The following is a 14404-nucleotide window of genomic DNA, read 5'->3' on the forward strand; positions in this document are numbered from 1 at the left end:
GAGGCAAGGCCTGGAGAGAACCGTTACCCGTCTGCTGTGGCGCTTGCTCCTGCACGCATCAGGGAAGCGCAGGTTTGACACACCACTCGGGGCCAGCTGTCTCACCACATCTCAAGGGGTCGGGGAGGTCAGAGGAGTGAACAGGTGGCGATTTTATGACCATTCTCTTCTAATCACATTGATTACCAAAATGTTTGGCCCGGTGCTTGTTATTTTGTTATTATCCAGCTTCTCCCCGAGCCTCACGTGTTGGGGGTGTTTGCTGTGGCCCCAGGGCCTCCCCCAAGACCTTACACACTTGCCAGGCAAGGGGATGGCTCAGCTAGGGTCTGAGTGCTTTGGGTCCAGCAGCAGACACTAAAGGGCCCTCCTGCTGGGCTCCCAGTAAATCCTGGCTTGGCTTAGCGGCCTGAGTGGGTTTCTGCAGCTTTCAACCAAAGAACCTCAACTAAAGCCTTTATTGAAATAAAGTCTTATCCAGAGCCCAACATATACAAAAAAGAGATGACACTGGGGCTGCTCTGTGGAAGCAAGGGAGGGTCAGTTTCCTGCTTCCTCTGCTTGTGTGTCTTTGAGGGGTTCCCTCACAAGCAGTTTAAAAACCACATCAGTAGACAGTGACTCTGCCATCAAGGGGACTTGGGGTCCCAGGTGATCACTGGGCTCCTTCTGGCCTCTAAGCCATAAGACGCAGACATGAGGATGACAACTGAGGGGCAGCAAAAAGAAGGCCTTTCTGGGGCCTTCCAATCCCACTCGCCCTGGCCCTACCAGCACATCCCACTAGCGTGAACCCGCAGGTTGGGATCGCCCTCTGGTTTGGTTCGACAGTGAATCAGCTGTAAGACACCCAGAGACAGGAACACCTGGGTGGCTCAGCGGTTGAGCGTCTGCCTTTGGCTCAGGTCGTGATCCTAAGGTCCTGGGATTGAGTCCCACATCAGGTCCCCACAGGGAGCCTGCTTCTCCCTCTGCCTATGGCTCTGCCTCTGTGTGTCTCTCATGAATAACTAAATAAAATCTTAAAAAACACGCTGGCTATACACACAGCTGTACATGCTGCTGTGCCAGCTTCCCTGGGATGGCTGGGCGTGGGGGTGGACGGGCAGGAAGGGGTCTCCTGGTGTTTGTGCACTTTGACCCTGTTCCTCGGTTAGGCCTTCACAGCACCCTTGGGTTCAGGTGTGTGATGACAATGCAAAGGCTTTCACATCATGTGAAAGCTAGACTTAGCTCTGAGTACCGCGGCTTCCACCATCATCTGAGGTTTCCACGGTCCGGCTGGCAGCAAGTGGCCATGAGGACTCAGATCCACGACCCTGAGTTTTAGGCAGCAGCTTTTCAAGCCCAGCTGCTCCAGGAAAACCACCCCCAGTCCCTATTTTCTCAGAGCATTTTCTGCAGCTGGTGGTGACTTTGTGTTTGCTTTCTCCACCATCTGCTTCTTGCCCCCTCACGTCTTCTCTGCGCCCTCAACCCCCTCTCCTTTCCTGTCCTGCATCAGGAAAGCTTGGGAGTGTTTTCCCACCGTCTGGAGCTGTTTTCTTTGTTCTTAGGCACAATAGTTGACCAGCAGCCTTTCCTCTTAGGTTCCTCTCCCCATTTCTTGTGGGATTTCCTCCAGGAGCAGGGTCCACATTGGCAGGTCTTCAGGGAGCTTGGGTGGGGCAGCCCCTAGGGGTTTTTCTCCTCCTGCTGGTCCTTTGCCTTGTTAAAGAACTGATGGTCAGAGGAACAGAGACTCTCCGATAATCCGTCAGGGTGGTTCAGGGAAAGGTAGATAGACCTGGGCCCAAAAAGAAGAAATCATTTGGCGTGAGACATCAATGAAAGGCATTAGCTCAGATTAGACCAGAACACCACCCAGGACAGTAGCTCATACAGAATGTAGAGGGTAGTCAGAGCCAAGGAAGAGGCCACTAGATAAATATGCCTTAGCATCCACCCCCTCCATCTCCCATGCTCCTTACTGACCCATAGGTGAATGATGTCTGTGACTTTAGATGTGCCGAGGCCACATCACATTCCACCCTGCTCTGGGAGACCCTTACCTCTGATAGTTTACAAGCAGGATTGGGGTTTAACAGATAACGCAGCAAGATGCTGAGCTGGGAAGTGTCTTTTGTGTTTTTTGATAGGCATATTAAAAAGAGTCTCTTTATTTTTTATTTTTTTAGATTTATTTATTTATTTTAAAAGGAGAGCAGGAGTGGGAGAAGCAGATGGAGAGAGAATCTCAAGCAGATGCCCCCGCTGAGAGCAGAACCCAATGCAGCACTCAATAATACAACCTTGAGATCATGAGCTGAGCCCAAACCAAAAGTCGGAAGCTTAACCATCTGAACCACCCAGGTGCTCCCTGTTTAAAGGGGGCGGGAGAAAAGGAGAAAAAGAAGAAAAAGGGAAACAGTCCAAAATTATAACCCATATAAAGGAGAAAATATATTACAACCCAGAGAACTGAACCTGCATGCATCTTTTTCAAAATCAGCTGGCTAGATTTTCTTGTAGGAAACAAATTCAAAGAGAGAAGAGCTAGCAGATTAAAATTCCTTCCTGCTTCCTTCTGAAAGGGCTTTAATCTTACCAGGGCTGACGCTAAACAGAGCTCTCTTTCAGCAAAGTCTGATTGGAGAAATTGCATCTTTTTCAAACAAAGACCTATGAACAGGCCCAGCAGGGAGCATCTTGGGCCCTTCCTTACCTACCATCCTGCCCCCGACTCCCCTCACCTCTCTTGGATGCCTGCCCTCCCCCACCCGGTTGCCAGCGATTGCTGGTAAACCGCACACGGCCGAGTCCAAGTTACCAAGCTTTGACCAAAGAAAATTCAGGCAGAAGGCAAAACGTATTGCACACACATCTGCTTTTATTTGCGGCCTTTGCAGAGATGGAGTTTCAGGTTACCGTTTCCTGCCGTCCTTTGAAAGCAGCTTTGTCTCTTTCCCGGACTGAAGCATTGCGTTTGTAACAATCAGGCAAGCGTGGAGAGCTGCGAGTCTAAGGCGGCATCCCACTGTACAGGCCAGAATTCTCCACCTAGATCGGCCCACGTGTTGGTTTGTAGTCCTGTAGAGAGAAGATGCCCTCCCTCCCCTTTTGAGGTATTTGTCTCCTGGGGCTCCTGTACCCAAGTGCCACAGACGCAACAGGAGTTTATTTCCTGACAGGTCTGGAGACTAGAAGTCCTGGGTCACGGGGCTGGCAGGGTTGGTTTCTCCTGGGGCCTCTCTGCTCACTGGTAGATGGCCGTCTTCTTCCTGAGCCTTCACGAGGTCTGTGTGTCTGGGCCCAGATCTCCTCTTCTTATAAGGACACTGGTCATACTGGATTAGGGCCCATCCCAATGACCTCATTTAAACTCAATTACTTTATTTTTTTTTTTTTTTTTTTTAATTTTTAAATTTTTATTTATTTATGATAGTCACAGAGAGAGAGAGAGAGAGAGAGAGGCAGAGACACAGGCAGAGGGAGAAGCAGGCTCCATGCACCGGGAGCCTGACGTGGGATTCGATCCTGGGTCTCCAGGATCGCGCCCCGGGCCAAAGGCAGGCGCCAAACCGCTGCGCCACCCAGGGATCCCTAAACTCAATTACTTTAAAGAACTTTCTCCAAATACTGTCACATTCTTAGGCACTAAAGTTTAGGACTTCAACATATGAATTTTGGAGGGATACAGTTCAGCCCACAGTATTTGGTAAAAATTGTACTGGTCTTTGGACTTTCACCCTTTCTGATGTAAAAAAAAAAAACATTCCAGAGTGGGAATCTCTGGGTCCAGGGGAAAAAAAAAAAAAATGACCACCTCTGCCTATGCCACTTGGAGACTCTGGCCTGTTCAACAGACCTTGTTATCTTACATAATGTGTTATGGGAACTCTGTCTGTGGTAAACCATGAAATGCATTTTCTCTTCTGATGCCTACTCAATGACCTCATAGAACTTCATAAATTAATGCACAGAAGTGATGAATAAAGGATAAATAGATCCCTTAAGCACTTGAAACTTCTGTCAACAGAAATGCATGAAGAAGCCCATGTATGGGCTTCTGGGTCAGAGGTTGACATTTATGGGTCTGAATAGAATGTCTGTCTTTGAGTGACACATTCTCCCATGTCAGGGGCTGCTAATTTTGTTTCTTTCTTGGCGAAGCCCTTTTACTTATTGTGAGAGCTTACAAACAAGCCTTTACATTAGGATCATATAAGGTATGATTTTTCACTATGACATAAGAATTTCTTGTGTGATCTACTCTATGAAGGAATAAATTTGTAATCTCATTCAAGAAAACACAGATGCCTCACCTCTGCAGATACTACTAGAAAATACTAATTCCTTAGACAATTGTCTAGGAAATCAACAACCCTAAATACTTTCACCTCAATGCCAGGGCCCATATTTGTCACCAGCTTTCTCTTCTCACGGTACACCCTTCACCTGGCTTCACCTCCCACACCCAAGCTTACATTTCCCTCCTCTACTTCTCCAGCTGGTGTCTCTCTTCTGAGCTTAGACCCCGAAGACTTCGGAGTACTACACTTTCCACATAATTTCCCCACACATTACTTGGACTCCACTTGACCCAAATAGAAACCATTACCTTGCTCTAAATCCTGCTCCTCCTCCTCTCTAGTCCCTTTGGTCAAATGGCACCATCATCAATCCAGCTGCCCTCCCATTCAATTTACCAATTCCTGCAAATTCTACTTCCTTAGGCCCTCTTGAATATACCCCAGTCTCTCCTTCCTCATTCCTACTGTCCTGGACTCTGCCCTAAAGTGTTCCCCTATGGAGTCCTGAAAAACTAATGGGTACAGGGCAATATCATAGTGAATATCATGGATGAAAGAGAAACAATATCATGATTTGGGACCTGGAAGGTCTGGATTCAAATTCCAGTTCTTGCCACTTAATAACTGTGTGCCTTTGGGCAAGGTGCTCAATCTCTATAAGTCTTGGTTTTCTCATCTGTAAAAGGGAAAATGTCTAACTTTTGGGTATTATTAAGTAGCTTAAATAAGATAACATATATAGTCAGTACATACAGTTCCTGAAATATAATACTCAGATATCTGATCATCTAATTGCTGTGGTTACAATATTTCAGTGACCCTCAATTTCCTTGGGGGAGGGCACACACAGCCAGCTCCCTTACCTCTCTGACCCCATCTCTTGACCCTGCTCACCCAACCTTCTTCATCTCTACCATGCTGAACTCTCTGGTGTTTCCAGACAAGCCAGGCTTTCTCTGCTCACAGTTCCTTTATGTAAGCAAGATGCTCCCACTACCTGACCTCATGCCTCCATCTTTATGATCCAGCTCAGGATTCATCCTTCCAGGAAACATCTGGTCCCTCCGGAGATCTCCTCCTCATTCCAGAAGTTTCTTCTATCGTAGCACCGATCACATTCAACTGCATTCATTTGTTTACTTACCTCTTTCCCTTTTCTTACTAGAACTAATTTTATGCTTTGTATCCCTAATTCCTCGGCAACTGAGCCTTATATATGATAGGCATTCAATATGTGTTGAATGAATGAATGATAATAGCCAACCTTTATTTAGCCCTTATTATGTGTCAGGATAGTATTGGCTCTGATTTCTCTTTGTTGAGCCTCACAAATACTAAGTTTGTTTTGTTTCCTGTGAGTGAAAACACCCTTTTTAGAAGTAATCTTTGGTTATTGGAACAGCTTTGGAAAAACTTTAACCTTGGTAGAAATCTGTCATCGCGAATAATGCTGCTATATTTCTCTTTCATGTTTATTATATGTCTATAAGAAGAAAATTCAGGGACAGCTGGGTGGCTCAGTGGTTGAGCATCTGCCTTCGGTTCAGCGCGTGATCCCAGAGTTTTGCGATCAAGTCCCACATTGGGCTCCCTTCAGGGATCCTGCTTCTCCCTCTGCCTATGTTTCTGCCTTCTCTGTGTGTCTCTCATAAATAAATAAATGAAATATTAAAAAAAAAAAAAAAAAAGAAGAAGAAGAAAATTCAAAGGGCGGATAAGTACATTTCTCAAGCCAGCCCTGGGGACTGAGAAATTCAGAGGTTTTCATCTCAGGTCATTGTCCTTTGGACAAACTGTCCTTTGTCACTCATCAAAATCTTACGAAATGAAACTCGAAAACATTAACAGCAAAGTTAAAGACATTGGACATCAAGGACCATATGTATTGTATGATTCCATTTATATGAAATGCCCAGAATAGATACATGCACTGAGACAGAAGGTAAAATAATGGTTGCCTAGAGCTGGGAGTAGACACAGGAAGTGACTGCAAATGGACAAGAAGTTACTTTTTGGAGTGATGGAATGTTCTAAAATTGGATTGCATAGATAGTTGTACACTTCTGCAAATTTACCAAAAACAATCAAATTGAACACTTAAGATGGATAGATTTTATAATATGTAATCTATTCGTCAATAACATTGTATAAAAAAAATCTTTATGAGAATTTTCCCCAGGCTTACCTTGTTTTCTCCATGACAGTCTGGTTCTGAGAGAGATCTTCTCTCCAAATCCTCCACTCTCTGGGAACTGCAGCTATGCTGATTTGTATTTTTATGACTCGGCCAGTTGCTTGGGGTACCTGTGACACAGACATATAACTGGTACTTTGGACCAACTGTTCCAAGACTCTACTGGACTGCATCTACGTGCACAGCTCTTCTAGCCCATATCTGTATTCATGTTATAACTCACATTTGTGTACTTATCTTTCTAAATGGCATCACTTCACCAAAGATAATTTAACATTACAGTAGCCACTTTGGGGAATTTTAGATAGCCACAGAGTCATTTGAGAGATGCCTAGAACAAAAAGGAAACATTTCCAAATATTCAATATTTTAAATTTTTTTATTGGTATGAGACAGCATCTGAAAGAATTTTTTTTTTTTTTTTTTTTTTTTTTTTTGGGAGAGAGAGAGAGAACCAGAGAGCACACATGCATGTAAACAGAGAGGAGAGGTAGGAGAGAGAGGGAGAATCTTAAGCAGGCTCCTTGCTTAGCACTCTTGGAGTCTGACGTGGGACTCAATCTCATGACCCTGAGATCATGACATGAGCTGAAATCAAAAGTTAGATGCCCAAATGACTGAGCCACCTAGGTGCCCTGAAATCTGGGTTTTAAAGTGGCTTCCTTAAGAGAGTCCTTCACCACAGCAAAGAAAAAACATAAAACTGTGTCTCTCTCTTTTTTTTTTTTAAAGAAATTTTATTTATCTATGAGAGATAGAGAGAGAGGCAGAAACACAGGCAGAAGGAGAAGCAGGCTCCATGCAGGGAGCCCGATGTGGGACTGGATCCCGAGACTCCAAGATCATGCCCTGGGCCAGAGGCACGTGCTAAACCACTGAGCCACCCAGGGATCCCTGTGTCTCTCTTCTGAATCCCTTAATCCCAACTCAAATCAAATAGCCTTTATTCTTACTATTCCTTTCTCCATTCTGTGCTCCATCTCCCTCTGCCCCCCTTCTCCCCTGATCTGTCTCCTTCCCTCCTGAACCAGAAACTTTAAAGTTCAGTTATCTTTTTAATTTAAATCCTCCTCAACGCAGAAAATCCCTTACACTTGGTGTTAAGCCCTGTTCTTTGCCCTAGGTGAGAGCCATTGTCAAAGTCTTTCCAGACAGAGCCTTTGGAGAAATTAGATAGGATGGAGGGAAATTTACAGAAGAGTTTAGAATAGTCTTCGGACATGTAATCTAGGACTCGTAGATCTATCCCAGTCCGTTCATATGTTAGTAGGAATTGTTAGCAAAAACAATTGGGTTTCAAAGGCCAGTATGGGAAGACTTGAGTGTGGCTTAAGACGATGGAGGAAATCAGATAGATTTAGAAAAGTTGTAGATGTTGGACAAGATCTTTTAGAAGCTATACCGAGATCTTTCCTGTGAAAACACATTGGGCTCTGAGTCAGTCCTTAGGCAAAGAAAGGATGGGCCCCTTGGAGACTGCAACAACAGGCTCTTTCGCACCGTTTGACAGCATTTGGAAGTAGAGCTGTCAGCAGGTGTGACTCCAGCTCTCTCCTCACTTTTGGAAATGGCCTTAATCCAGAAATAGGGGATTTAATATACAAGCAAAAGCTAGAGTCGGAAAGAGCCCATTGCCAGACCTCCAGCTTCTTGCTGAACGCTTTCAAAGAAACTAAGGCTCAGAATAACTTCATGAATTGACAAAAGTCAGATGGTGGGTATCTCTGAATAATCCTCAAACGTTCCCAACACCAGTAGCAGTTGTCCACAGACCTTTAACTTAGGAACTTTCCTTCCTCTTAATAACCCAGCAGCACTAACTTTGAGGGAGAGGGGTTTACTGTGCCAAGAAAAACACCAAATTTCATTATTCCTTGAAATCCTTGAAAACACCCCTGTTCAGAGTGAGACCATGGCTAATTTGCACATTGATTTATTATTACTCTGGTATCTGAATCAAATCCAAATTGGTCAGGGAGATACAAAACATTTTTTGATACAGGCAGGATTTGGGTGTGAAAACAAGTAAAGTTGAGAGGAATTTATCTATGTCTCTATCCAAACACTGCAGTATTCTGTTAAACTGGAAGCTAATCCCTTCACTTCTGACATACCCAGGACCTTCAGAACTTTCCCAGGCCAGTAACTAAGACACAATTAAGAGGATTCCTGGGTCCCACTGGCTGCTGCAGACAATGGCTTCCAGTTCCCTGGAATTGCCATGCCACTAGATGACTTAACTAGATGACATAACAGAATCTCTCCCCAGGAGCTTAACGTGAAAGGGCCTTTCAGGAGTTCAAATTAGCCTTTCAACAAGCCACCACCTTGGCCTTCCTAATTATCATAAGCCTGTCTACACATTTGTATATGAGACTCAACTTCTTGGGGATCATGAGCCACCAAGAACTTACCACAGTCTCTCTCTTGATCCAGTGGGTTGCCCCATTTTACATTCTCATCAGTAATGTTTGAGGGCTCCAATTTCTCTACATCTTTGCCAACACTTGTTATTGTTTATTTTTTCAAATTACAGCCATCCTCATAAGTGTGAGGTGGTAGCTTATTGTGGTTTTGATTTGCATTTCCTTAATGATGAATTTTGTCTAGCATTTTTTCACATGCTTTTCTGTCAGTGTATTTTTTTGGGGAGAAATGTCTACTCAAGCTTTTTGCCCACTTTTATTTTATTTTATTTTTTTAATTTTTTTATTTATTTATGATAGTCACAGAGAGAGAGAGAGAGAGAGAGAGAGGCAGAGGGAGAAGCAGGCTCCATGCACCGGGAGCCCGATGTGGGATTCGATCCTGGGTCTCCAGGATCGCGCCCTAGGCCGAAGGCAGGCGCCAAACCGCTGCGCCACCCAGGGATCCCTTTTTGCCCACTTTTAAATTGGTTACTCTTTTTGTTGTTGAGATGAAGTTCTTTATATTCTGAATATTAAACCTTGTCAGAAGGATAATTTGCAAATATTTCCATCCATTCATATTTCCTTCCATTAACTCTTTTTTTTTTTTTTTAAAGATTTTATTTATTCATGAGAGACACAGAAAGAGAAAGGCAGAGACATAGGCAGAGGGAGAAGCAGGCTCCATACAGGGAGCCCGATGTGGGATTGGATCCCGGAACTCTGGAATCACACCCTGGGCTGAAGGCAGATGCTCAACTGCTGAGCCACCCAGGTGCCCCTTAATTCTCTCTTTTTTTTTTTTTTTAAATATATTATTTATTTGGGATGCTTGGGTGGCTCAGTGGTTAAGCATGTCTGTCTTTGGCTCAGGGCATGATCCTGATAAAATCTTTAAGATAGTATTTATTGATTTGAGAGAGAGAGTGCACACAAGTGGGGAAAGGAGGAGAGAGAGAAGTAGACTCCCCACTGAGCAGGGAGTCTGATGTGGGGCTGGGTCCCAAGACCCTAAGATCAGGACCTGAGCCAAAGTTAGATGCCTAACCGACTAAGCCACCTAAGTACTCCTCTTGATGGTATTTTAACTCTCTTGATGGTATTCTTTGAATTAAAAAAGTTTTCAGGTTTGATGAAGTCCAATTTACTTTTTTCTTCTGTTGCATGTGCTTTCAGTGTCACGCTTAAAAGCACATTGCCAAATCCAAGGTCATGAAGGTCTTTCTAGTGTTTTCTTCTAAGAATTTTATGGTTTCAGCTCTTCAATTTAAGTCCCTAATCCATTTATTGCTGTCTTTGTTCCACTGTGAATTAATCCTTGTATATGGTACAGGGTAGCACACATGGATGTTGCCTGTGGATGTCCAGTTTTCCCAGCACCATTTGTTGAGGAGACTGTTCTTTCTTTGTTGAATGGTCTTGGCACCCTTGTGGAAAAATCAATTGACCATGAATGTGAGGGTTTATTTCTGCATTCTCAGTTCTATTTCATTGGTCTATATGTCTGTCTTTATGCCAGTTCCACAGTGTTTACTAGAGCTTTGTAATAGATTTTACAATCAGGAAGCATGTCTCTAGGTTTGTTCTGCCAATCTGGTTGTAGGGGCTCCTTTATATATGATGGTTTGCCCTGCTGGACAATCTTTGTTACTCATTGAAAATATGCAACATTTGTCCTATGAAATCCTGTTACTTCCTTATTCCTATTCATCATTATAATTCCTAGGACCCTGGTACTCTTCTATTCCTGAAGAAGGGGAAATTCTATAACTATCTAAGCTCTGTTCATGAATGGATTTATCAGAAACTTTAGAAAAATGCAGACTTAATGTTACTGGTTGATGGGCCATCTCTTCAGATTGAAGCAGGAAAATATCCTGTAACAAACTCACTTAACCTCAGAAAATGATCTCTTGGCAGTGGCAAAATGTGCCCAGATGGAAGAACTCACTATGCTCACCAGGGCTTTCCAGGGAGCTCCAGATAAGAGGGCTAATATACACAGGAAGAGTAAATATGCATTTTGGGTAGTCCTTAATTTTGGAATGCTTTGAAACAGAGTCCTCTTACTGTCAACAGGAAGCTTGATGAAGTTTGAACTGAATTTAAATAAAAAAAAAAGAAAGGTAGTAGACTCACTGAGGAATCAGGTTTTCAAAAAACCAGCAGATTTGGGAACTAGGAAAATTCTTTATTCTTAAATTTACAAAATGACAATTTATTTATTTATTTATTTTTAAGAGACTTTATTTATTTGAGAGAGAGAGCACAAGGTGAGGTGGGGGGGGGGGCAGAGGGAGAAGCAGACTCCCCACTGAGCAGGGAGCCCAAAGTTGAGCTCAATCCTGGGATCCTGGGATCATGACCTGAGCCAAAAGCAGATGCTTAAGCTACTGAGGCACCCAGGCACCCACAAAATGAAGGTTTAAATTTCAGGTGTCCTCCTCCCCAGTTTCCTTAGATACATCCAGAAATTATCCCAGTGTAATTCTTGATCTGGGCCACTTTGCTCTCACTCATTGGAAATCTACTTGGTCAGCATGTGGCATATAAACTAGGGTGTCCTCCTCTTCTTAAAATCTACTACCCGAAAGTGAAAGCCTCTTCCTTCCACTCAAAGAAAGATGACTTTGGGCAGCCCAGGTGGTTCAGTGGTTTAGCTCCTGCCTTCAGCCCGGAGCATGATCCTGGAGACCTGAGATCGAGTCCTGCATCGGGCTCCCTGCATGGAGCCTGCTTCTCCTTCTGCCTGTGTCTCTGCCTCTCTCTGTCTTTCATGAATAATAAAAATAATCTTAAAAAAAAAAAAAAAGAAAGATGACTTCTTCTGAATGCATTTCTCTTTGTTTTCCTGAAGGATTTCTCTAACTATTAAACCTAAAAAAGTTTATTTGCTAGTTATAGTTGAACTGTTTTCGTAGCATCTTTTCTACTTCATTGGAAAAGCTAAGTGAAGACTGGGGAATATGGAGAATTGTTCCTTGGGAAGTGTAGCTCCCAGAGCCTAGAAGCATCTACAGTCAGAATATCTGAGCCCAGATCTGGCTTCCTGGCCATTAAGTGATGTGTCCTCAGGCAAGCCACTTAATTTCATCCATAAAATATGGATAATATGCACTCTGACTGCTTAATTGGTTGTTGTGATGACCAAATGAGATAATGTATGAGAAAGTGTTCGTTAAAAAGTATAAAGAATGGTTATCTGTGAGTGGTGGGATTATAGGCCAACTTTTTTTCTTCTATGTTTTCTTCTATATGCTATGTTATTTATACTTTAAAAAATAATATTTAATTTTATTTAACTTGAATTAAATGTTATATATTTTAAAAAGAAAGGATGCTGTGTTGCACAAATAGAAATTAAAATTGATCTGAAAAAAGTAAAATTAATCTTCTGATGGTGCTCTAATTTTATAGATTTTCCTAATAAAAGGCATAAATTGTTAACTTTAAGTTTCAAACTGATGACCTCAGGGTGTCTCTGGGGTATCTGACCATGTAGAAAATAGTTAGGCTATATATTTAAATATAAAGAAAAATAGAAATAGGGGGGTGCCTGTCTGGCTCACTTGGTGGAGCATGTGGCTCTTAATCTCGGGGTTGTAAGTTTGAGCCTCACATTAGGTATAGAGTTTACCTAAAATTTTTTTAATGAAAAAATAAAAGAAAAATATAAATATGACTTTTCATGGTCCTAAGAGAAAGCCAAATCTTGGAATTTTGGTTAATTTAAATAAGACAAATGCCTTTACTTAGAACTAGTAGAGTCCTACAACTACGAAGTGAGCCTCTGGTTTCTGCACCGGCTGCTACCATTCACGTGGGCCTGTCCCCTCTGGCCTCTGGAAACTCAGCATCTCCTGGCCCTGTGGTGGCTCTGGCAATTGTTCAGCCGATAGCTCCTTGGTAGTTGTTCTTTGGTGTCACATCCCATGCATGCACAGCTAGGCGTTCAGCCGACTTCAGGGTAGCCCCATGTAGATTTCGGGACCAGACTGCACGGCCCTCTCTTCTCCAATGTTCTGCCTGCTCCAGCTGCCTCTGCCTCTTCAAATGTCCATCTCAGTTTCTCTAGCGTCTCTGCCTCCCACCTTGCCTGGTTTCTGGAAAGTTCCTCCAGACAAAAAGTCAGGGCAATTGTAGGACTCTCCCTATTTGGATTGCTCTGTCTGGGACCAGTCAGTTGTTGCCCGTTGTCTAAAATCTGAAAACATCCAGTTCCTAGAGTTCGTTCAGTGTTCTAGTTGTTTAGGGCAGGAGAGCAACTCTGGTACCAGTGACCCCCATATGGCCACAGTCAGAAGTCCTCAAACAAATCCTTGAAGTTACAGCCTTCATATCCTAAAAGCAATTGCTCCTATTCTAGATTAAAAATTCAGCCAGTGTAGGGATGCTTGGGTGGCTTAGTGGTTAAGCATCTCCATTTGGCTCAGGGCATGATCCTGGAGTCCCGGGATTGCGTCCCACATTGGGCTCCCTGCATGGAGCCTACTTCTCCTCCCTCTGCCTATGTCTCTGCCTCTCTGTCTCTTGTGAATAAATAAATAAAATCTTTAAAAAAAATTCAATGAGTGCATTATTGACACATAAAGCTCTTTGTATCTCTTATAAAACCTGTGGGAGGGGCACCTGGGTGGCTCAGTGGTTGAGCATCTGCCTTTGGTTCCGGGTGTGGTCCCAGGGTCCTGAGATCGAGTCCCACACTGGGCTCCCCGCAGGCAGCCCGCTTCTCCCTCTGCCTGTGTCTCTGCCTCTCTCGGTCTCTCGTGAATAAATTTTAAAAACCTCAAAAACCTGTGGGAGTTACAGAGCAAAATCAAGGGGTAATTTATTCAACAAAGAATTGTCGAATGCTCACGATATGCCAGGTTTTCATCCGGCCTTAGGGATAACAGTAGAGGACAAGATATTAAAAGTCCCTGCTTCCTGATAAAAATCAGTAGTGGCCTACAGCGTACAATTTAAGGGATAAAGAAAAGTCCTGCTAGTCACTAAAGCGTCCTCTTACCACTCACCTGCCCTGACATCACCTTCCCTTCTTATCCACTTTAAGCCTCCCACTTTTAGGACTGATTCTACAAATCTTTTTCCACTAGCTACTAAGTGCCTTGCACGTGCTACAGACTGAGGATAATTCAAATAAGTTGAGCAAAGCAAAACTTCTACCACCAAGTACTTTAAAACTGGGAGAGGAGATGAGGCTTGTATACAAGCAATTAATAAATTCAACTCCCCAGGGTCTCTTGTTTCCCCAAGAGCATTAGTTTACAAAATAAACTGACACCTAGAGGTACAGAATCTCTGCAATTCCAAGAATAAGGGAAGCACTGAGAGGTCTTCTTCTACTTGATCATTTTGTCTAGAGTTCATCTTGGGAGTGGGGAGTGGGAGGAGGGACCACTCTCTCCACCTTCAGATACATGTATTTACCTGCCACTGGACTTCCTATTGGAAGTTCTCCCTTTACCTCAAAACTCAATATGTATCCAACTGACTTCTTTATTGTATCC

General features: G+C 43.4%; 1 long non-coding RNA gene across 2 annotated transcripts in view; it reads right to left on the reverse strand.

Annotated features, from left to right (window-relative positions):
• Positions 1-386: 386 nt before the first annotated feature.
• LOC140631823 (uncharacterized) overlaps positions 387-14404 on the reverse strand; it is a 29054-nt gene continuing 15036 nt past the window's right edge. For both annotated transcript variants that reach the window (XR_012029331.1, XR_012029332.1), the window contains exons 3-4: positions 6478-6596; positions 387-1786 (exon numbers count right to left, since the gene is read on the reverse strand). This is a non-coding gene — a long non-coding RNA (uncharacterized lncRNA). The remainder of the gene's footprint in view (positions 1787-6477; positions 6597-14404) is intronic.

Source organism: Canis lupus, chromosome 4 (assembly GCF_048164855.1).
Source record: "Canis lupus baileyi chromosome 4, mCanLup2.hap1, whole genome shotgun sequence".
Taxonomy (NCBI): domain Eukaryota; kingdom Metazoa; phylum Chordata; class Mammalia; order Carnivora; family Canidae; genus Canis; species Canis lupus.